The sequence below is a fragment of the Pristiophorus japonicus genome, chromosome 25 (assembly GCF_044704955.1).
Source record: "Pristiophorus japonicus isolate sPriJap1 chromosome 25, sPriJap1.hap1, whole genome shotgun sequence".
Lineage (NCBI taxonomy): Eukaryota > Metazoa > Chordata > Chondrichthyes > Pristiophoridae > Pristiophorus > Pristiophorus japonicus.
The window spans coordinates 19613918-19641435 of NC_092001.1; positions in this window are offsets into that span (position 1 = coordinate 19613918).

Genomic DNA, 27518 nt, shown 5'->3' on the forward strand with positions numbered 1-27518 from the left:
AAAGACTCTGTGATTCCAATGACATCATATCCATTAACCGCTATCTGCGTAGTTAATTCGTCCACCTTAATCCGAGTACTCCTCGCGTTGAGGCACAGCGCCTTCAGGCTTGCCTTTTAACATAATTTGCTCCTTTAGAATTTTGTTGTAATATGGCCCTTTTTTGTTTTTTGCCTTGGTTTCTCTGCCCTCCACCTTTATTATTCTCCTTTCTATCCATTTCTTCTTCTTTCATTTTATTTCCCTCTGTCTCCCTGCAGAGGTTCCCATGCCCCTGCCATATTAGTTTAACTCCTCCCGACCAGCACTCGCAAACACTCCCACTGGGACATTGGTTCCGCTCCTGCCCAGGTGCAGACCGTCCGGTTTGTACTGGTCCCAACTCTCCCACAACCGATTCCAATGTCCCCGAAATTTGAATCCCTCCCTTCTGCACCCCTCCTCAAGCCACGTATTCATCTGAGCTCTCCTGCGATTCCTACTCTGACTAGAACGTGGCACTGGTAGCAATCCTGAGATTACTACTTTTGAGGTCCTACATTTTAATTTAGCTCTTAGCTGCTTAAATTCTTCTCGTAGTACATCATCCCGTTTTTTGCCGATACCGTTGGCACCTATATGCACCACGATAACTGGCTGCTCACCCTCCCTTTTCAGAATGCCCTGCACTCGCTCCTAGACATCCTTGACCCTTGCACCAGGGAGGCAATATATCATCATGGAATCTCGGTTGCGGCCGCAGAAACGCCTATCTATTCCCCTTACAATCGAATCCCCTATCACTGTAGCTCTCCCACAAAGTTCAGTCCCGGCCCCTGTGTCATTTTCCAGTGAGCAGAAGAGCGCATGTGCCCTCTCCTCCCCCAGCCCTGCCTGTGAAGATGATTTAAAACAGCCTGGAACGGAGACCCCCGCGGCCCTGAGGTAAGGCAGCGAACAGCAGCCTCCTTGCAGCAGCGCAGTGTTGAGGGAGCGAGTCCGCAGCTGGGCTCAATGATCGGCATTGAGTCCGGGGGAATTTCAGGGAGAGTGGGTGGCTATGGGTAAGAGGCAGAATAGAGCAGGAACTAGTGTCAGTGCGTGGTGTGAGTGGGGGAAGGGAGAGGCCATTCTCGGGCTGTGTGTGGACAGCGTGTGTCCAGGGTAAAGGGGGACAGAATGGGCAAAATATGCTATTTACAATCATTGCTGCTTTCTCTCCCCAAACCAGTAGCGAACGTTCCTGGTTTAGTTCCGTCAGCGTCTTTGTGTAAGAGGCAGAGTGGAGCAGGAACTAGTTCTGGAACATGATGTGAGTGGGGAAGGGATAAACCATTCTCGAGCTGTGTGTGGACAATGAAAGGTGACAGAGAAGTTCAACCACCTCGCTCTTTCAAATCATTGCTGCTTTCTTTCCCCAAATCAGCAATGAATGTCCCTGATTGAGTTCCAATCTCACCGTGTTTGATGTTCATGGACAGTGAGCAGTGGAAACATAGCCTGACAGTGAGGATGTGGGGAGTTTCACAAAGTGCATCTATTGCAGGCACCTGGAGAGGCGTGTGGGAGAAGATATTTTAAAGACCGGTTATATTGTTTTGGTGAGCTCTCCAGAACCATTTTGCTGGTGATCGAGAGCGACACGCAACCTCAGATACACCATATTCTTCGCCGCATCCATATCTTAGAAGTAATAATGTTCTCGAATTTATTATTCTCAGGACAAAATTCTTCATACAGCCAGAACAAATGTGATCTTTTCTCCTCCACCCAGAACACAAGCAACAGTGCAGACAGCTCCTTCGCACACAGAGTAAGTAGATTAACACTCATAGACCGCAGAGACACAGAACTAATCTCAATCTTATTGTCACAGACAGCAGGAGCTGTCAGTCCCACAGTGATCCGAAGTGGCAGAGTTACATTGTGAATCTTACTGCCACATGGTGCAGGAGAATTAGATGCTGTTTCACCATTGAAACAGATCACACTGACAGGTACAATAAACACCCACAATCACTTGCCAGAACCTGTCAGGTACAGATTATACTCCACACTCACATACCAGAACCTGTCAGGTAAAGATAATATCCATACTCACCGAACAGAAATTGACAGATACAGATTAAACCACACACTGACATAGCAGAAACTGACAGGTACAGATTATATTCCACACTCACATACCAGAGACAGACAGGTACAGATTATACCCACACTCACATGCCAGAGACTGACAGGTACAGATTATACCCACACTCGCATGCAAGAAACTGACAGGTACATATTATACCGCATACTCACATAGCAGATACTGACAGGTACAGATTGTACCACACACTCACATACCAGACACTGACAGGTACAGATTATACCCCACACTCACATACCGGAGACTGACAGGTACAGATTATGCCGCATACTCACATACTAGAAACTGACAGGTACAGATTATACCCCACACTCACATACCAGACACTGACAGGTAAAGATTATACCCCACACTCACATACCGGAGACAGACAGGTACAGATTATACCCACACTCACATACCAGAGACTGACAGGTACAGATTATACCCACACTCGCATGCAAGAAACTGACAGGTACAGATTATACCGCATACTCACATAGCAGATACTGACAGGTACAGATTATACCACACACTCACATACCAGACACTGACAGGTACAGATTATACCCCACACTCACATACCGGAGACTGACAGGTACAGATTATGCCGCATACTCACATACTAGAAACTGACAGGTACAGATTATACCCCACACTCACATACCAGAGACTGACAGGTACAGATTATACCGCATACTCACATACCAGAGAATGGCAGGTACATATAATAACCACAGGCACATACCAGAGACTGAGAGGTATAGATTATACCCCACATTCCCACACCAGAGACTGGCAGGTTCAGATTAAAACCACACTCAAGCACCAGATACTGACAGGTACAGATTATACTCGACATTCACTTACCAGAAACTGACAGGTACAGATTATACCCCACACTCACATACCATAAACTGACAGGTACAGATTATACGCACAATCATATATCAGAGACTGACAGATACAGATTATACCCACACTCACATACCAGAGACTGACAGGTACAGATTAAAACCACACTCACATACCAGAGACTGACAGGTACAGATTATAACCACACTCACAGACCAGAGACTGACAGGTACAGATTAAAACCACACTCAGATACTAGAGACTGACAGGTACAGATTAAAACCACACTCACATACCAGAGACTGACAGATACAAATTATAACCACACTACATACCATAGACTGACAGTTAAAGATTATACCCACACTCACTTACCAGAAACTGACAGGTACAGATTATACCTCACACTCAAAAACCAGAGACTGACACGTACACATTATTCCGCATAACACACATACCAGAAAATGACAGCTGCAGATTATACCCCACACTCACATACCAGAGACTGACAGGTACAGATTATACCGCACACTCACATATCAGATACTGAGAGGTACAGATTATACCCACCCTCATATACCTGAGACTGAAAGGTGCAGATTATGCCTCACACTCAAAAACCAGAGACTGACACGTACAGATTATACCCCATAACACACATACCAGAAAATGACAGCTACAGATTATACCGCACACTCACATACCAGATATTGACAAGTACAGATTATACCCACACTCACATACCTGAGACTGAAAGGTAGAGATTATAGCACACATTCACTTACCAGAGACTGAGAGGTATAGTCTAACCCCCACACTCACATACCAGAGAGTGAAAGGTACAGTTTATAACCACACACACATGCCAGAAACTGACAAGTACAGATATTATCCACACTCATATATCAGAGACTGAAAGGTACAGATTATACCCACACTCAATTAATTGAGACCGAAAGATGCAGATTATAACGACAATTACTTAGCAGAGACTGACAGGTACAGTTTATACCCCACACTCAAATACCAGAGACTGAGAGGTACAGATTATACCCCACACTCACTTACCAGAGACTGACAGGTATAGATTATACCCCACACTCAAATACGAGAAACGGACAGGTACAGATTATGCCCACACTCACTTACCAGAGACTGACAGGTACAGATTTTACCCCAAACTCAAATACCAGAAACGGACAGGTACAGATTATACCCACACTCACTTACCAGATACTGACAGGTACAGATTATACCCCACACTCAAATACCAGAAACGGACAGGTACAGATTATACCCACACTCACTTACCAGAGACTGACAGATACAAATTATACCCCACACTCACATACCAGAAACTGACAGGTATAGATTATACCCACAATCACATATCATAGGCTGACAGGTACAGCTTATACCCACAGTCACATACCAAAGACGGACAGGTACAGATTATAACCACACTCACATACCAGAGACTGACAGGTACAGATTATACCCACACTCACATACCAGAGACTGACAGGTGCAGATTATACCCACACTCGCATACAAGAAACTGACAGGTACAGATTATACCCCACACTCACATACCAGAGACTGACAGGTACAGATTATACCCACACTCACATACCAGAAAATGAGAGTTACAGATTGTACCCCACGCTCACATAACAGAGACTGAAATATAGAGATTATACCCCACACTCACATACCGGAGACGGACAGGTACAGATTATAACCACACTCACATACCAGAGACTGACAGGTACAGATTATACCGCACACTCACATACCGGAGACTGACAGGTACAGATTATGCCGCATACTCACATACTAGAAACTGACAGGTACAGATTATACCCCACACTCACATACCAGACACTGACAGGTAAAGATTATACCCCACACTCACATACCGGAGACAGACAGGTACAGATTATACCCACACTCACATACCAGACACTGACAGGTAAAGATTATACCCCACACTCACATATCAGACACTGACAGGTACAGATTATACCCACACTCACATACCAGAGACTGACAGGTACAGATTATACCGCATACTCACATACCAGAGAATGGCAGGTACATATAATAACCACAGTCACATACCAGAGACTGAGAGGTATAGATTATACCCCACATTCACACACCAGAGACTGGCAGGTACAGATTAAAACCACACTCAAGCACCAGATACTGACAGGTACAGATTATACTCGACATTCACTTACCAGAAACTGACAGGTACAGATTATACCCCACACTCACATACCATAAACTGACAGGTACAGATTATACGCACAATCATATATCAGAGACTGACAGGTACAGATTAAAACCACACTCACATACCAGAGACTGACAGGTACAGATTATAACCACACTCACAGACCAGAGACTGACAGGTACAGATTAAAACCACACTCAGATACTAGAGACTGACAGGTACAGATTAAAACCACACTCACATACCAGAGACTGACAGATACAAATTATAACCACACTCACATACCATAGACTGACAGTTAAAGATTATACCCACACTCACTTACCAGAAACTGACAGGTACAGATTATACCTCACACTCAAAAACCAGAGACTGACAGGTACAGATTATTCCGCATAACACACATACCAGAAAATGACAGCTGCAGATTATACCCCACACTCACATACCAGAGACTGACAGGTACAGATTATACCGCACACTCATATATCAGATACTGAGAGGTACAGATTATACCCACCCTCATATACCTGAGACTGAAAGTTGCAGATTATGCCTCACACTCAAAAACCAGAGACTGACACGTACAGATTATACCCCATAACACACATACCAGAAACTGACAGGTACAGATTATACCGCACACTCACATACCAGATATTGACAAGTACAGATTATACCCACACTCACATACCTGAGACTCAAAGGTAGAGATTATAGCACACATTCACTTACCAGAGACTGAGAGGTATAGATTAAACCACACACTCACATACCAGAGAGTGACAGGTACAGATTATAACCACACACACATGCCAGAAACTGACAAGTACAGATTATATCCACACTCATATATCAGAGACTGAAAGGTACAGATTATACCCACACTCAATTAATTGAGACCGAAAGATACAGATTATAACGACAATTACTTAGCAGAGACTGACAGGTACAGTTTATACCCCACACTCAAATACCAGTGACTGACAGGTACAGATTATACCCCACACTCACTTACCAGAGACTGACAGGTATAGATTATACCCCACACTCAAATACTAGAAACTGACAGGTACAGATTATATCCACACTCACTTAACAAAGACTGACAGGTACAGATTTTACCCCAAACTCAAATACCAGAAACGGACAGGTACAGATTATACCTACACTCACTTACCAGATACTGACAGGTACAGATTATACACCACACTCAAATACCAGAAACGGACAGGTACAGATTTTACCCACACTCACTTACCAGAGACTGACAGATACAAATTATACCCCACACTCACATACCAGAAACTGACAGGTATAGATTATACCCACAATCACTTATCATAGGCTGACAGGTACAGCTTATACCCACAGTCACATACCAAAGACGGACAGGTACAGATTATAACCACACTCACATACCAGAGACTGACAGGTACAGATTATACCCACACTCACATACCAGAGACTGACAGGTGCAGATTATACCCACACTCGCATACAAGAAACTGACAGGTACAGATTATACCGCATACTCACATACCAGAGACGGGCAGGTACAGATGAAAACCACACTCAAACACTAGATACTGACAGGTACAGATTATACTCGACACCCACTTACCAGAAACTGACAGTTACAGATTATACCCCACACTCACATACCAGAGACTGACAGGTACAGATTATACCCACACTCACATACCAGAAAATGAGAGTTACAGATTGTACCCCACGCTCACATAACAGAGACTGAAATATAGAGATTATACCCCACACTCACATACCAGAGACGGACAGGTACAGATTATAACCACACTCACATACCAGAGACTGACAGGTACAGATTATACCCACACTCACATACCAGAGACTGACAGGTGCAGATTATACCCACACTCGCATACAAGAAACTGACAGGTACAGATTATACCGCATACTCACATACCAGAGACGGGCAGGTACAGATGAAAACCACACTCAAACACTAGATACTGACAGGTACAGATTATACTCGACACCCACTTACCAGAAACTGACAGGTACAGATTATACCCCACACTCACATACCAGAGACTGACAGGTACAGATTATACCCACACTCACATACCAGAAAATGAGAGTTACAGATTGTACCCCACGCTCACATAACAGAGACTGAAATATAGAGATTATACCCCACACTCACATACCAGAGACGGACAGGTACAGATTATAACCACACTCACATACCAGAGACTGACAGGTACAGATTATACCGCACACTCACATATCAGATACTGAGAGGTACAGATTATACCCACCCTCATATACCTGAGACTGAAAGGTACAGATTATGCCTCACACTCACAAAACAGAGACTGTCACGTACAGATTATACCCCATAACACACATACCATAAAATGACAGCTACAGATTATACCGCACACTCACATACCAGATATTGACAAGTACAGATTATACCCACACTCACATACCTGAGACTGAAATGTTGAGATTATACCACACATTCACTTACCAGAGACTGAGAGGTACAGATTATATCCCACACTCACATACCGGAAAGTGACAGGTACAGATTATAACCACACACACATGCCAGAAACTGACAAGTACAGATTATATCCACACTCATATATCAGAGACTGAAAGGTACAGATTATACCCACACTCAATTAATTGAGACCGAAAGGTACAGATTATAACGACAATTACTTAGCAGAGACTGACAGGTACAGTTTATACCCCACACTCAAATACCAGAGACTGAGAGGTACAGATTATACCCCACACTCACTTACCAGAGACTGACAGGTACAGATTATACCCCACACTCAAATACCAGAAAAGGACAGGTACAGATTATACCCACACTCACTTACCAGAGACTGACAGGTACAGACTATACACCACACTCAAATACCAGAAACGGACATGTACAGATTATACCCACACTCACATACCAGTCACTGACAGGTACTGATTATACCCACACGCATATGCAAGGAACTGACAGGTACAGATTATAACACACAATCACATACCAGAAACTGACAGGCACAGATTATACCCCACAATTACATACCAGGAAATGACAGCGACAGATTATACCACACTCATACACTAGAGACTGACAGATACAGGTTATACCCCACACTCACAGACCAGAGACTGACAGGTACAGATTATACACACACTCACATACAGAAACTGACAGGTACAGATTATACCCACACTCCCTTACCAGTGATTGACAGGTACAGTTTATACCTACACTCATTTACCAGAAACTCACAGGTTCAGATTATACCCACACTCACATAGCAGAAAATGAGAGTTACAGATTGTACCCCGCGCTCACAAAACAGAGACTGAAATATAGAGATTGTACGCGACACTCACATACCAGAGACTGACAGGTACAAATTATACCCCACACTCACATACCAGAAACTGACAGGTATAGATTATACCCACAATCACATATCATAAGCTGACAGGTACAACTTATACCCACAGTCACATACCAAAGACGGACAGGTACAGATTATAACCACACTCACATACCAGAGACTGACAGGTACAGATTATACCCACACTCGCATACAAGAAACTGACAGGTACAGATTATACCGCATACTCACATACCAGAGACGGGCAGGTACAGATTAAAACCACACTCAAACAACAGATACTGACAGGTACAGATTATACTCGACACCCACTTACCAGAGACTGACAGGTACAGACTATACACCACACTCAAATACCAGAAACGGACATGTACAGATTATACCCACAGTCACATAGCAGAAAATGAGAGTTACAGATTGTACCCCACGCTCACATAACAGAGACTGAAATATACAGATTATACTCGACACTCACATACCAGAGACTGACAGGTACAAATTATACCCCACACTCACATACCAGAAACTGACAGGTATAGATTATACCCACAATCACATATCAGAGGCTGACAGGTACAGCTTATACCCACACTCACATACCAGAGACTGACAGATACAAATTATAACCACACTACATACCATAGACTGACAGTTAAAGATTATACCCACACTCACTTACCAGAAACTGACAGGTACAGATTATACCTCACACTCAAAAACCAGAGACTGACACGTACACATTATTCCGCATAACACACATACCAGAAAATGACAGCTGCAGATTATACCCCACACTCACATACCAGAGACTGACAGGTACAGATTATACCGCACACTCACATATCAGATACTGAGAGGTACAGATTATACCCACCCTCATATACCTGAGACTGAAAGGTGCAGATTATGCCTCACACTCAAAAACCAGAGACTGACACGTACAGATTATACCCCATAACACACATACCAGAAAATGACAGCTACAGATTATACCGCACACTCACATACCAGATATTGACAAGTACAGATTATACCCACACTCACATACCTGAGACTGAAAGGTAGAGATTATAGCACACATTCACTTACCAGAGACTGAGAGGTATAGTCTAACCCCCACACTCACATACCAGAGAGTGAAAGGTACAGTTTATAACCACACACACATGCCAGAAACTGACAAGTACAGATATTATCCACACTCATATATCAGAGACTGAAAGGTACAGATTATACCCACACTCAATTAATTGAGACCGAAAGATGCAGATTATAACGACAATTACTTAGCAGAGACTGACAGGTACAGTTTATACCCCACACTCAAATACCAGAGACTGAGAGGTACAGATTATACCCCACACTCACTTACCAGAGACTGACAGGTATAGATTATACCCCACACTCAAATACGAGAAACGGACAGGTACAGATTATGCCCACACTCACTTACCAGAGACTGACAGGTACAGATTTTACCCCAAACTCAAATACCAGAAACGGACAGGTACAGATTATACCCACACTCACTTACCAGATACTGACAGGTACAGATTATACCCCACACTCAAATACCAGAAACGGACAGGTACAGATTATACCCACACTCACTTACCAGAGACTGACAGATACAAATTATACCCCACACTCACATACCAGAAACTGACAGGTATAGATTATACCCACAATCACATATCATAGGCTGACAGGTACAGCTTATACCCACAGTCACATACCAAAGACGGACAGGTACAGATTATAACCACACTCACATACCAGAGACTGACAGGTACAGATTATACCCACACTCACATACCAGAGACTGACAGGTGCAGATTATACCCACACTCGCATACAAGAAACTGACAGGTACAGATTATACCCCACACTCACATACCAGAGACTGACAGGTACAGATTATACCCACACTCACATACCAGAAAATGAGAGTTACAGATTGTACCCCACGCTCACATAACAGAGACTGAAATATAGAGATTATACCCCACACTCACATACCGGAGACGGACAGGTACAGATTATAACCACACTCACATACCAGAGACTGACAGGTACAGATTATACCGCACACTCACATACCGGAGACTGACAGGTACAGATTATGCCGCATACTCACATACTAGAAACTGACAGGTACAGATTATACCCCACACTCACATACCAGACACTGACAGGTAAAGATTATACCCCACACTCACATACCGGAGACAGACAGGTACAGATTATACCCACACTCACATACCAGACACTGACAGGTAAAGATTATACCCCACACTCACATATCAGACACTGACAGGTACAGATTATACCCACACTCACATACCAGAGACTGACAGGTACAGATTATACCGCATACTCACATACCAGAGAATGGCAGGTACATATAATAACCACAGTCACATACCAGAGACTGAGAGGTATAGATTATACCCCACATTCACACACCAGAGACTGGCAGGTACAGATTAAAACCACACTCAAGCACCAGATACTGACAGGTACAGATTATACTCGACATTCACTTACCAGAAACTGACAGGTACAGATTATACCCCACACTCACATACCATAAACTGACAGGTACAGATTATACGCACAATCATATATCAGAGACTGACAGGTACAGATTAAAACCACACTCACATACCAGAGACTGACAGGTACAGATTATAACCACACTCACAGACCAGAGACTGACAGGTACAGATTAAAACCACACTCAGATACTAGAGACTGACAGGTACAGATTAAAACCACACTCACATACCAGAGACTGACAGATACAAATTATAACCACACTCACATACCATAGACTGACAGTTAAAGATTATACCCACACTCACTTACCAGAAACTGACAGGTACAGATTATACCTCACACTCAAAAACCAGAGACTGACAGGTACAGATTATTCCGCATAACACACATACCAGAAAATGACAGCTGCAGATTATACCCCACACTCACATACCAGAGACTGACAGGTACAGATTATACCGCACACTCATATATCAGATACTGAGAGGTACAGATTATACCCACCCTCATATACCTGAGACTGAAAGTTGCAGATTATGCCTCACACTCAAAAACCAGAGACTGACACGTACAGATTATACCCCATAACACACATACCAGAAACTGACAGGTACAGATTATACCGCACACTCACATACCAGATATTGACAAGTACAGATTATACCCACACTCACATACCTGAGACTCAAAGGTAGAGATTATAGCACACATTCACTTACCAGAGACTGAGAGGTATAGATTAAACCACACACTCACATACCAGAGAGTGACAGGTACAGATTATAACCACACACACATGCCAGAAACTGACAAGTACAGATTATATCCACACTCATATATCAGAGACTGAAAGGTACAGATTATACCCACACTCAATTAATTGAGACCGAAAGATACAGATTATAACGACAATTACTTAGCAGAGACTGACAGGTACAGTTTATACCCCACACTCAAATACCAGTGACTGACAGGTACAGATTATACCCCACACTCACTTACCAGAGACTGACAGGTATAGATTATACCCCACACTCAAATACTAGAAACTGACAGGTACAGATTATATCCACACTCACTTAACAAAGACTGACAGGTACAGATTTTACCCCAAACTCAAATACCAGAAACGGACAGGTACAGATTATACCTACACTCACTTACCAGATACTGACAGGTACAGATTATACACCACACTCAAATACCAGAAACGGACAGGTACAGATTTTACCCACACTCACTTACCAGAGACTGACAGATACAAATTATACCCCACACTCACATACCAGAAACTGACAGGTATAGATTATACCCACAATCACTTATCATAGGCTGACAGGTACAGCTTATACCCACAGTCACATACCAAAGACGGACAGGTACAGATTATAACCACACTCACATACCAGAGACTGACAGGTACAGATTATACCCACACTCACATACCAGAGACTGACAGGTGCAGATTATACCCACACTCGCATACAAGAAACTGACAGGTACAGATTATACCGCATACTCACATACCAGAGACGGGCAGGTACAGATGAAAACCACACTCAAACACTAGATACTGACAGGTACAGATTATACTCGACACCCACTTACCAGAAACTGACAGTTACAGATTATACCCCACACTCACATACCAGAGACTGACAGGTACAGATTATACCCACACTCACATACCAGAAAATGAGAGTTACAGATTGTACCCCACGCTCACATAACAGAGACTGAAATATAGAGATTATACCCCACACTCACATACCAGAGACGGACAGGTACAGATTATAACCACACTCACATACCAGAGACTGACAGGTACAGATTATACCGCACACTCACATATCAGATACTGAGAGGTACAGATTATACCCACCCTCATATACCTGAGACTGAAAGGTACAGATTATGCCTCACACTCACAAAACAGAGACTGTCACGTACAGATTATACCCCATAACACACATACCATAAAATGACAGCTACAGATTATACCGCACACTCACATACCAGATATTGACAAGTACAGATTATACCCACACTCACATACCTGAGACTGAAATGTTGAGATTATACCACACATTCACTTACCAGAGACTGAGAGGTACAGATTATATCCCACACTCACATACCGGAAAGTGACAGGTACAGATTATAACCACACACACATGCCAGAAACTGACAAGTACAGATTATATCCACACTCATATATCAGAGACTGAAAGGTACAGATTATACCCACACTCAATTAATTGAGACCGAAAGGTACAGATTATAACGACAATTACTTAGCAGAGACTGACAGGTACAGTTTATACCCCACACTCAAATACCAGAGACTGAGAGGTACAGATTATACCCCACACTCACTTACCAGAGACTGACAGGTACAGATTATACCCCACACTCAAATACCAGAAAAGGACAGGTACAGATTATACCCACACTCACTTACCAGAGACTGACAGGTACAGACTATACACCACACTCAAATACCAGAAACGGACATGTACAGATTATACCCACACTCACATACCAGTCACTGACAGGTACTGATTATACCCACACTCATATGCAAGGAACTGACAGGTACAGATTATAACACACAATCACATACCAGAAACTGACAGGCACAGATTATACCCCACAATTACATACCAGGAAATGACAGCGACAGATTATACCACACTCATACACTAGAGACTGACAGATACAGGTTATACCCCACACTCACAGACCAGAGACTGACAGGTACAGATTATACACACACTCACATACAGAAACTGACAGGTACAGATTATACCCACACTCCCTTACCAGTGATTGACAGGTACAGTTTATACCTACACTCATTTACCAGAAACTCACAGGTTCAGATTATACCCACACTCACATAGCAGAAAATGAGAGTTACAGATTGTACCCCGCGCTCACAAAACAGAGACTGAAATATAGAGATTGTACGCGACACTCACATACCAGAGACTGACAGGTACAAATTATACCCCACACTCACATACCAGAAACTGACAGGTATAGATTATACCCACAATCACATATCATAAGCTGACAGGTACAACTTATACCCACAGTCACATACCAAAGACGGACAGGTACAGATTATAACCACACTCACATACCAGAGACTGACAGGTACAGATTATACCCACACTCGCATACAAGAAACTGACAGGTACAGATTATACCGCATACTCACATACCAGAGACGGGCAGGTACAGATTAAAACCACACTCAAACAACAGATACTGACAGGTACAGATTATACTCGACACCCACTTACCAGAGACTGACAGGTACAGACTAAACACCACACTCAAATACCAGAAACGGACATGTACAGATTATACCCACAGTCACATACCAGAAAATGAGAGTTACAGATTGTACCCCACGCTCACATAACAGAGACTGAAATATACAGATTATACTCGACACTCACATACCAGAGACTGACAGGTACAAATTATACCCCACACTCACATACCAGAAACTGACAGGTATAGATTATACCCACAATCACATATCAGAGGCTGACAGGTACAGCTTATACCCACAGTCACATACCAAAGACGGACAGGTACAGATTAAAACCACACTCAAACAACAGATACTGACAGGTACAGATTATACTCGACAACCACTTACCAGAAACTGACAGGTACAGATTATACCCCACACTCACATACCAGAGACTGACAGGTACAGATTATACCCACACTCACATACCAGAAAATGAGAGTTACAGATTGTACCCCACGCTCACATAACAGAGACTGAAATATACAGATTATACTCGACACTCACATACCAGAGACTGACAGGTACAAATTATACCCCACACTCACATACCAGAAACTGACCGGTATAGATTATACCCACAATCACATATCAGAGGCTGACAGGTACAGCTTATACCCACAGTCACATACCAAAGACGGACAGGTACAGATTAAAACCACACTCAAAAACCAGATACTGACAGGTAAAGATTATACTCGACACTCACTTACCAGAAACTGACAGGTACAGATTATACCCCACACTCACATACCAGAGACTGACAGGTACAGATTATACCCACACTCACATACCAGAGACTGACAGGTACAGATTATACCAACACTCTCATACAAGAACAGACAGGTACAGATTATACCGCATACTCACATAGCAGATACTGACAGGTACAGATTAGACCCCACACTCACATATCAGACACTGACAGGTACAGATTATACCCCACACTCACATACCGGAGACTACAGGTGCAGATTATACCGCATACTCACATACTAGAAACTGACAGGTACAGATTATACCCCACACTCACATACCAGGCACTGACAGGTACAGATTATACCCCACACTCACCTACCGGAGACTGACAGGTACAGATTATACCCACACTCACATACCAGAGACTGACAGGTACAGATTATACCCACACTCGCATACAAGAAACTGAAAGTTACAGATTATACCGCATACTCACATACCAAAGAATGGCAGATACATATAATACCCACAGTCACATACCAGAGACTGAGAGGTACAGATTATACCACACATTCACACACCAGAGACTGGCAGGTACAGATTAAAACCACACTCAAACACCAGATACTGACAGGTACAGATTATACTCGACAATAACTTACCAGAAACTGACAGGTAAAGATTATACCCCACACTCACATACCATAAACTGACAGGTACAGATTATACGCACAATCACATATCAGAGACTGACAGATACAGTTTATTCCCACACTCACATACCAGAGACTGACAGGTACAGATTAAAACCACACTCACATGCCAGAGACTGACAGGTATAGATTATAACCACACTCACATACCAGAGACTGACAGATACAAATTATAACCACACTCACATACCAGAGACTGACAGGTAAAGATTATACCCACACTCAGTTACCAGAAACTGACAGGTACAGATTATACCTCACACTCAAAAACCAGAGACTGACACGGACAGATTATACCCCATAACACACATACTAGAAAATGACTGCTACAGATTATACCCCACACTCACATACCAGAGACTGACATGTACAGATTATACCGCACACTCACATATCAGATACTGAGAGGTACAGATTATACCAACCCTCATATACCTGAGACTGAAAGGTACAGATTATGCCTCACACTCAAAAACCAGAGACTGACACGTACAGATTATACCCCATAACACACATACCAGAAAATGACAGCTACAGATTATACCGCACTCTCACAGACCAGATATTGACAAGTACATATTATACCCACACTCACATACCTGAGACTGAAAGGTAGAGATTATACCGCACATCCACTTACAGAGACTGAGAGGTACAGATTATAACCCACACTCACATACCAGAGAGTGACAGGTACAGATTATGACCACACACACATGCCAGAAACTGACAAGTACAGATTATAGCCACACTCATATATCAGAGACTGAAAGGTACAGATTATACCCACACTCAATTAATTGAGACCGAAAGATATAGATTATACCGACAATTACTTACCAGAGACTGACAGGTAAAGATTATACCCAGACTCACTTACCAGAGACTGACAGGAATAGATTATACCCCACACTCACTTACCAGAGACTGACAGGTACAGATTATACCCCATACTCAATTACCAGAAACGGACAGGTACAGATTATACCCCACACTCAATTACCAGAGACTGACAGGTACAGATTATACCCACACTCACTTACCAGACACTGACAGGTACAGATTATACCCCACACTCAAATACCAGAAACGGACAGGTACAGATTATAACCACACTCACTTACCAGAGACTGACAGGTGCAGATTATACCCCACACTCAAATACCAGAAACGGACAGGTACAGATTATACCCACACTCACTTACCAGAGACTGACAGGTACAGATTATACACCACACTCAAGTACCAGAAACGGACAATTACAGATTATACTCGACACTCACTTACCAGAAAATGACAGGTGCAGATTATACCCCACACTCAAATACCATAAACTGACAGGTACAGATTATACGCACAATCACATATCAGAGACTGACAGATACAGTTTATACCCACACTCTCATAGCAGAGACTGACAGGTACAGATTTAAACCACACTCACATACCAGAGACTGACAAGTACAGATTATAACCACACTCACACACCAGAGACTGACAGGTATAGATTAAACCACACTCACATACGAGAGACTGACAGGTACAGATTAAAACCACACTCACATACCATAGACTGACAGGTAAAGATTATACCCACACTCACGTACCAGAAACTGACACGTACAGATTATACCCCATAACACACATACTAGAAATGGACAAATACAGATTATGTCCACACTCACATACCAGTCACTGACAGGTACAGATTATACCCACACAATCACATACCAGAAACTGACAGGCACAGATTATATCCCACAATCACACACCAGAAAATGACAGGTACAGATTATACCACACTCATACACCAGAGACTGACAGGTTCAGGTTATACCCCACACTCACAGACCAGAGACTGACAGGTACAGATTATACACACACTCACATACAGAAACTGACAGGTACAGATTATACCCACACTCACTTACCAGTGATTGACAGGTACAGTTTATACCTACACTCACTTACCAGAAACTCACAGGTACAGATTATACCCACACTCACAAACCAGAAAATGACAGTTACAGATTGTACCCCACGCTCACACAACAGAGACTGAAATATACAGATTATACTCGACACTCACATACCAGAGACTGACAGGTACAAATGAAACCCCACACTCAAATACCAGAAACTGACAGGTACAGATTATACCCCACACATACATACCAGAGACTGACAGGTACAGAGTATACTTCAGATTCACAAAACAGAGACTGAATGGTACAGACTATACCCCACACACACATACCAGAAATTGACAGGTACAGATTATACCCACACTCACATACCAGAAAATGACAGGTACAGATTATACCCCATAATCACATACCAGAGACTGACAGGTACAGATTAAAACCACACTCACATACCATAGACTGACAGGTAAAGATTGTACCCACATTCACTTACCAGAAAATGACAGGTATAGTTTATACCTCACACTGAAAATCCAGAGACTGACACGTACAGATTATACCCCATAACACACATACCAGAAAATGACTGCTGCAGATTATATCCCACACTCACATACCAGAGACTGACAGGTACAGTTAATACCGCACACTCACATATCAGATACACAGAGGTACAGATTATACCCACCCTCATATAACTGAGACTGAAAGGTACAGATTATGCCTCACACTCAAAAAGCGGAGACTGACACGTACAGATTATACCCACACTCATTTACCAGAAACTGACAGGTACAGATTATACTTCACATTCACAAAACAGAGACTGAATAGTACAAACTATACCCCACACACGCATACCAGGAATTGACAGGTACAGATTATACCCACACTCACATGCCAGAAAATGACAGGTACAGATTATAGCCCATACTCACATACCAGACACTGACAGGTACAGATTATACCACACACTCACATACCTGAGACTGAAATGTACAGATTATACCCCACATTCACTTACCATAGACTGCGAGGTACAGATTATACCCCACACTCACATACCAGAGAGTGACTGGTACAGATTATAACCACACACACATGCCAGAAACTGACAAGTACAGATTATATCCACACTCATATATCAGAGACTGAAAGGTACAGATTATACCCACACTCAATTAATTGAGACCGAAAGATACAGATTATACCCACACTCACATACCAGAAAATGACAGGTACAGATTATACCCCATACTCACATACCAGACACTGACAGGTACATATTACACCCCACACTCACATACCAGAGACTGATAGGTACAGAGTATACCCCACACTCACATACCTGAGACTGAAAGGTACAGATTATACCCCACATTCACTTACCAGAGACTGCGAGGTACAGATTATACCCCACACTCACATACCAGAGAGTGACTGGTACAGATTATAACCACACACACATGCCAGAAACTGACAAGTACAGATTATATCCACACTCATATATCAGAGACTGAAAGGTACAGATTATACCCACACTCAATTAATTGAGACCGAAAGATACAGATTATACCGACAATTACTTACCAGAGACTGACAGGTACAGATTATACCCACACTCACTTACCAGAGACTGGCAGGTACAGATTATACCCCACACTCACTTACCAGAGACTGACAGGTACAGATTATACCCCACACTCACTTACCAGAGACTGACATGTACAGATTATACCCCGCACTCAAATACCAGAAACGGACAGTTACAGATTATACCAACACTCACTTACCAGAGACTGATAGGTACAGATTTTACCCACACTCACATGCCAGAAACGGACAGGTTCAGATTATACCACACTCACTTCCCAGACACTGACAGGTACAGATTATACCCCACACTAAGATACCAGAAACGGACCATTCCAGATTATACCCACACTCACTTACCAGAGACTGACATGTACAGATTATGCCCCACACTCAAATACCAGAAACGGACAGGTACAGATTATACCCACACTCACTTACCAGGGACTGACAGGTACAGATTATACCCCACAATCAAATACCAGAAACGGACAAGTACAGATTATAATCACACTCACATACCAGTCACTGACAGGTACTGATTATACCCACACTCACATTCAAGAAACTGAGAGGTACAGATTATAACACACAATCACAAACCAGAAACTGACAGGCACAGATTATACCCCACAATCACATACCAGAAAATGATAGGTACAGATTATACCACACTCATACACCAGAGACTGACAAATACAGGTTATACCCCGCACTCACAGACCAGAGACTGACAGGTACAGATTATACACACACTCACATACAGAAACTGACAGGTACAGGTTACACCCACACTCATTTACCAGTGATTGACAGGTAAAGTTTATACCTACACTCACTTACGAGAAACTCACAGGTACAGATTATAACCACACTCACATACCAGAAAATAACAGTTACAGATTGTACCCCACGCTCACACAACAGAGACTGAAATATACAGATTATACTTGACACTCACATACCAGAGACTGACATGTACAAATTATACCCCACACTCACATACCAGAAACTGACAGGTACAGAATATACCGACAATCACATATCAGAGGCTGACAGATACAGCTTATACCCACAGTAACATACCAAAGACGGACAGGTACAGATTATAACCACACTCACATACCAGAGACTGACTGGTACATATTATACCCCACACGTACATACCAGAGACTGACAGGTAGAGATTATACCCACACTCATTTACCAGAAACTGACAGGTACAGATTATACTTCACATTCACAAAACAGAGACTGAATAGTACAAACTATACCCCACACACGCATACCAGGAATTGACAGTTACAGATTATACCCACACTCACTTACCAGAAACTCACAGGTACAGATTATACCCACACTCACAAACCAGAAAATGACAGTTACAGATTGTACCCCACGCTCACACAACAGAGACTGAAATATACAGATTATACTCGACACTGACATACCAGAGACTGACAGGTACAAATTATACCCCACACTCAAATACCAGAAACTGACAGGTACAGATTATACCCAACACATACATACCAGAGACTGACAGGTACAGAGTATACATCAGATTCACAAACCAGAGACTGAATGGTACAGACTATATCCCACACACACATACCAGAAATTGACAGGTACATATTATACCCACACTCACATACCAGAAAATGACAGGTACAGATTATACCCCATAATCACATACCAGACATTGACAGGTACAGATTACACCCCAAACTCACATATCAGAGACTGACAGGTACAGAGTATACCCCACACTCACATACCAGAGACGGACAGGAACAGATTATAACCACACTCACATACCAGAGACTGACAGGTACAGATTAAAACCACACTCACATACCATAGACTGACAGGTAAAGATTGTACACACATTCACTTACCAGAAAATGACAGGTATAGTTTATACCTCACACTGAAAAACCAGAGACTGACACGTACAGATTATACCCCATAACACACATACCAGAAAATGACTGCTACAGATTATACCCCACACTCACATACCAGAGACTGACAGGTACAGTTAATACCGCACACTCACATATCAGATACAGAGAGGTACAGATTATACCCACCCTCATATACCTGAGACTGAAAGGTGCAGATTATGCCTCACACTCAAAAACTGGAGACTGACACGTACAGATTATACCCACACTCATTTACCAGAAACTGACAGGCACAGATTATACTTCACATTCACAAAACAGCTACTGAATAGTACAAACTATACCCCACACACGCATACCAGGAATTGACAGGTACAGATTATACCCACACTCACATACCAGAAATTGACAGGTACAGATTATACCCCATACTCACATACCAGACACTGACAGGTACATATTACACCCCACACTCACATACCAGAGACTGATAGGTACAGATTATACCCCACACTCACATACCTGAGACTGAAAGGTACAGATTATACCCCACATTCACTTACCAGAGACTGCGAGGTACAGATTATACCCCACACTCACATACCAGAGAGTGACTGGTATAGATTATAACCACACACACATGCCAGAAACTGACAAGTACAGATTATATCCACACTCATATATCAGAGACTGAAAGGTACAGATTATACCCACACTCAATTAATTGAGACCGAAAGATACAGATTATACCGACAATTACTTACCAGAAACTGACAGGTACAGATTATACCCACACTCACTTACCAGAGACTGACAGGTACAGATTATACCCCACACTCACTTACCAGAGACTGACAGGTACAGATTATACCCCACACTCACTTACCAGAGACTGACATGTACAGATTATACCCCACACTCAAATACCAGAAACGGACAGTTACAGATTATACCAACACTCACTTACCAGAGACTGATAGGTACAGATTTTACCCACACTCACATGCCAGAAACGGACAGGTTCAGATTATACCACACTCACTTCCCAGACACTGACAGGTGCAGATTATACCCCACACTAAAATACCAGAAACGGACCATTCCAGATTATACCCACACTCACTTACCAGAGACTGACATGTACAGATTATGCCCCACACTCAAATACCAGAAACGGACAGGTACAGATTATACCCACACTCACTTACCAGGGACTGACAGGTACAGATTATACCCCACAATCAAATACCAGAAACGGACAAGTACAGATTATACTCACACTCACATACCAGTCACTGACAGGTAGTGATTATACCCACACTCACATTCAAGAAACTGAGAGGTACAGATTATAACACACAATCACATACCAGAAACTGACAGGCACAGATTATACCCCACAATCACATACCAGAAAATGATAGGTACAGATTATACCACACTCATACACCAGAGACTGACAAATACAGGTTATACCCCACACTCACAGACCAGAGACTGACACGTACAGATTATACACACACTCACATACAGTAACTGACAGGTACAGATTATACCCACACTCATTTACCAGTGATTGACAGGTAAAGTTTATACCTACACTCAATTACGAGAAACTCACAGGTACAGATTATAACCACACTCACATACCAGAAAATGACAGTTACAGATTGTACCCCACGCTCACACAACAGAGACTGAAATATACAGATTATACTCGACACTCACATACCAGAGACTGACAGGTACAAATTATACCCCACACTCACATACCAGAAACTGAGAGGTACAGATTATACCGACAATCACATATCAGAGGCTGACAGATACAGCTTATACCCACAGTCACATACCAAAGACGGACAGGTACAGATTATAACCACACTCACATACCAGAGACTGACTGGTACATATTATACCCCACACATACATACCAGAGACTGACAGGTACAGATTATACCCACACTCATTTACCAGAAACTGACAGGTACAGATTATACTTCACATTCACAAAACAGAGACTGAATAGTACAAACTATACCCCACACACGCATACCAGGAATTGACAGTTACAGATTATACCCACACTCACTTACCAGAAACTCACAGGTACAGATTATACCCACACTCACAAACCAGAAAATGACATTTACAGATTGTACCCCACGCTCACACAACAGAGACTGAAATATACAGATTATACTCGACACTCACATACCAGAGACTGACAGGTACAAATTATACCCCACACTCAAATACCAGAAACCGACAGGTACAGATTATACCCCACACACACATACCAGAGACTGACAGGTACAGAGTATACTTCAGATTCACAAAACAGAGACTGAATGGTACAGACTATACCCCACACACACATACCAGAAATTGACAGGTACAGATTATACCCACACTCACATACCAGAAAATGACAGGTACAGATTATACCCCATAATCACATACCAGACACTGACAGGTACAGATTACACCCCACACTCACATATCAGAGACTGACAGGTACAGATTATACCCCACACTCACATACCAGAGACGGACAGGTACAGATTATAACCACACTCACATACCAGAGACTGACAGGTACAGATTAAAACCACACTCACATACCATAGACTGACAGGTAAAGATTATACCCACATTCACTTACCAGAAAATGACAGGTATAGTTTTTACCTCACACTGAAAAACCAGAGACTGACACGTACAGATTATACCCCATAACATACATACCAGAAAATGACTGCTACAGATTATACCCCACACTCACATACCAGAGACTGACAGGTACAGTTAATACCGCACACTCACATATCAGATACAGAGAGGTACAGATTATACCCACCCACATATACCTGAGACTGAAAGGTACAGATTATGCCTCACACTCAAAAACCGGAGACTGACACGTACAGATTATACCCACACTCATTTACCAGAAACTGACAGATACAGATTATACTTCACATTCACAAAACAGAGACTGAATAGTACAAACTATACCCCACACACGCATACCAGGAATTGACAGTTACAGATTATACCCACACTCACATACCAGAAAATGACAGGTACAGATTATACCCCATACTCACATACCAGACACTGACAGTTACATATTACACCCCACACTCACATACCAGAGACTGATAGGTACAGATTATACCCCAAACTCACATACCTGAGACTGAAAGGCACAGATTATAACCCACATTCACTTACCAGAGACTGCGAGGTACAGATTATACCCCACACTCACATACCATAGAGTGACTGGTACAGATTATAACCACACACACATGCCAGAAACTGACAAGTACAGATTATATCCACACTCATATATCAGAGACTGAAAGGTACAGATTATACCCACACTCAATTAATTGAGACCGAAAGATACAGATTATACCGACAATTACTTACCAGAGACTGACAGGTACAGATTATACCCACACTCACTTACCAGAGACTGACAGGTACAGATTATACCCCACACTCACTTACCAGAGACTGACAGGTACAGATTATAACCCACACTCACTTACCAGAGACTGACATGTACAGATTATACCCCACACTCAAATACCAGAAACGGACAGTTACAGATTATACCAACACTCACTTACCAGAGACTGATAGGTACAGATTTTACCCACACTCACATGCCAGAAACGGACAGGTTCAGATTATACCACACTCACTTCCCAGACACTGACAGGTACAGATTATACCCCACACTAAAATACCAGAAACGGACCATTCCAGATTATACCCACACTCACTTACCAGGGACTGACAGGTACAGATTATACCCCACACTCAAATACCAGAAACGGACAAGTACAGGTTATACTCACACTCACATACCAGTCACTGACAGGTACTGATTATACCCACACTCATATGCAAGAAAATGAGAGGTACAGATTATAACACACAATCACATTCCAGAAACTGACAGGCACAGATTATACCCCACAATCACATACCAGAAAATGATAGGTACAGATTATACCACACTCATACACCAGAGACTGACAAATACAGGTTATACCCCACACTCACAGACCAGAGACTGACAGGTACAGATTATACACACACTCACATACAGAAACTGACAGGTACAGGTTATACCCACACTCATTTACCAGTGATTGACAGGTAAAGTTTATACCTACACTCACTTACGAGAAACTCACAGGAACAGATTATAACCACACTCATATACCAGAAAATGACAGTTACAGATTGTACCCCACGCTCACACAACAGAGACTGAAATATCCAGATTATACTCGACACTCACATACCAGAGACTGACAGGTACAAATTATACCCCACACTCACATACCAGAAACTGACAGGTACAGAATATACCGACAATCACATATCAGAGGCTGACAGATACAGCTTATACCCACAGTCACATACCAAAGACGGACAGGTACAGATTATAACCACACTCACATACCAGAGACTGACTGGTGCATATTATACCTCACACATACATACCAGAGACTGACAGGTACAGATTATACCCACACTCATTTACCAGAAACTGACAGGTACAGATTATACTTCACATTCACAAAACAGAGACTGAATAGTACAAACTATACCCCACACACGCATACCAGGAATTGACAGTTACAGATTATACCCACACTCACATACCAGAAACTCACAGGTACAGATTATACCCACACTCACAAACCAGAAAATGACAGTTACAGATTGTACCTCACGCTCACACAACAGAGACTGAAATATACAGATTATACTCGGCACTCACATACCAGAGACTGACAGGTACAAATTATACCCCACACTCAAATACCAGAAAGTGACAGGTACAGATTATACCCCACACATACATACCAGAGACTGACAGGTACAGAGTATACTTCAGATTCACAAAACAGAGACTGAATGGTACAGACTATACCCCACACACACACACCAGAAATTGACAGGTACAGATTATACACACACTCACATACCAGAAAATGACAGGTACAGATTATACCCCATAATCACATACCAGACACTGACAGGTACAGATTACACCCCACACTCACATATCAGGGACTGACAGGTACAGATTATACCCCACACTCACATACCAGAGACGAACAGGTACAGATTATAACCACACTCACATACCAGAGACTGACAGGTACAGATTAAAACCACACTCACATACCATAGACTGAGAGGTAAAGATTGTACCCACATTCACTTACCAGAAAATGACAAGTATAGTTTATACCTCACACTGAAAAACCAGAGACTGATACGTACATATTATACCCCATAACACACATACCAGAAAATGACTGCTGCAGATTATACCCCACACTCACATACCAGAGACTGACAGGTACAGTTAATACCGCACACTCACATATCAGATACAGAGAGGTACAGATTATACCCACCCTCATATACCTGAAACTGAAAGGTACAGATTATGCCTCGCACTCAAAAACCGGAGACTGACACGTACAGATTATACCCACACTCATTTACCAGAAACTGACAGATACAGATTATACTTCACATTCACAAAACAGAGACTGAATAGTACAAACTATACCCCACACACGCATACCAGGAATTGACAGGTACAGATTATACCCACACTCACATACCAGAAAATGGCAGGTACAGATTATACCCCATACTCACATACCAGACACTGACAGGTACATATTACACCCCACACTCACATACCAGAGACTGATAGGTACAGATTATACCCCACACTCACATACCTGAGACTGAAAGGTACAGATTATACCCCACATTCACTTACCAGAGACTGCGAGGTACAGATTATAACCCACACTCACATACCAGAGAGTGACTGGTACAGATTATAACCACACACACATGCCAGAAACTGACAAGTACAGATTATATCCACACTCATATATCAGAGACTGAAAGGTACAGATTATACCCACACTCAATTAATTGAGACCGAAAGATACAGATTATACCGACAATTACTTACCAGAGACTGACAGGTACAGATTATACCCACACTCACTTACCAGAGACTGACAGGTACAGATTATACCCCACACTCACTTACCAGAGACTGACAGGTACAGATTATACCCCACACTCACTTACCAGAGACTGACATGTACAGATTATACC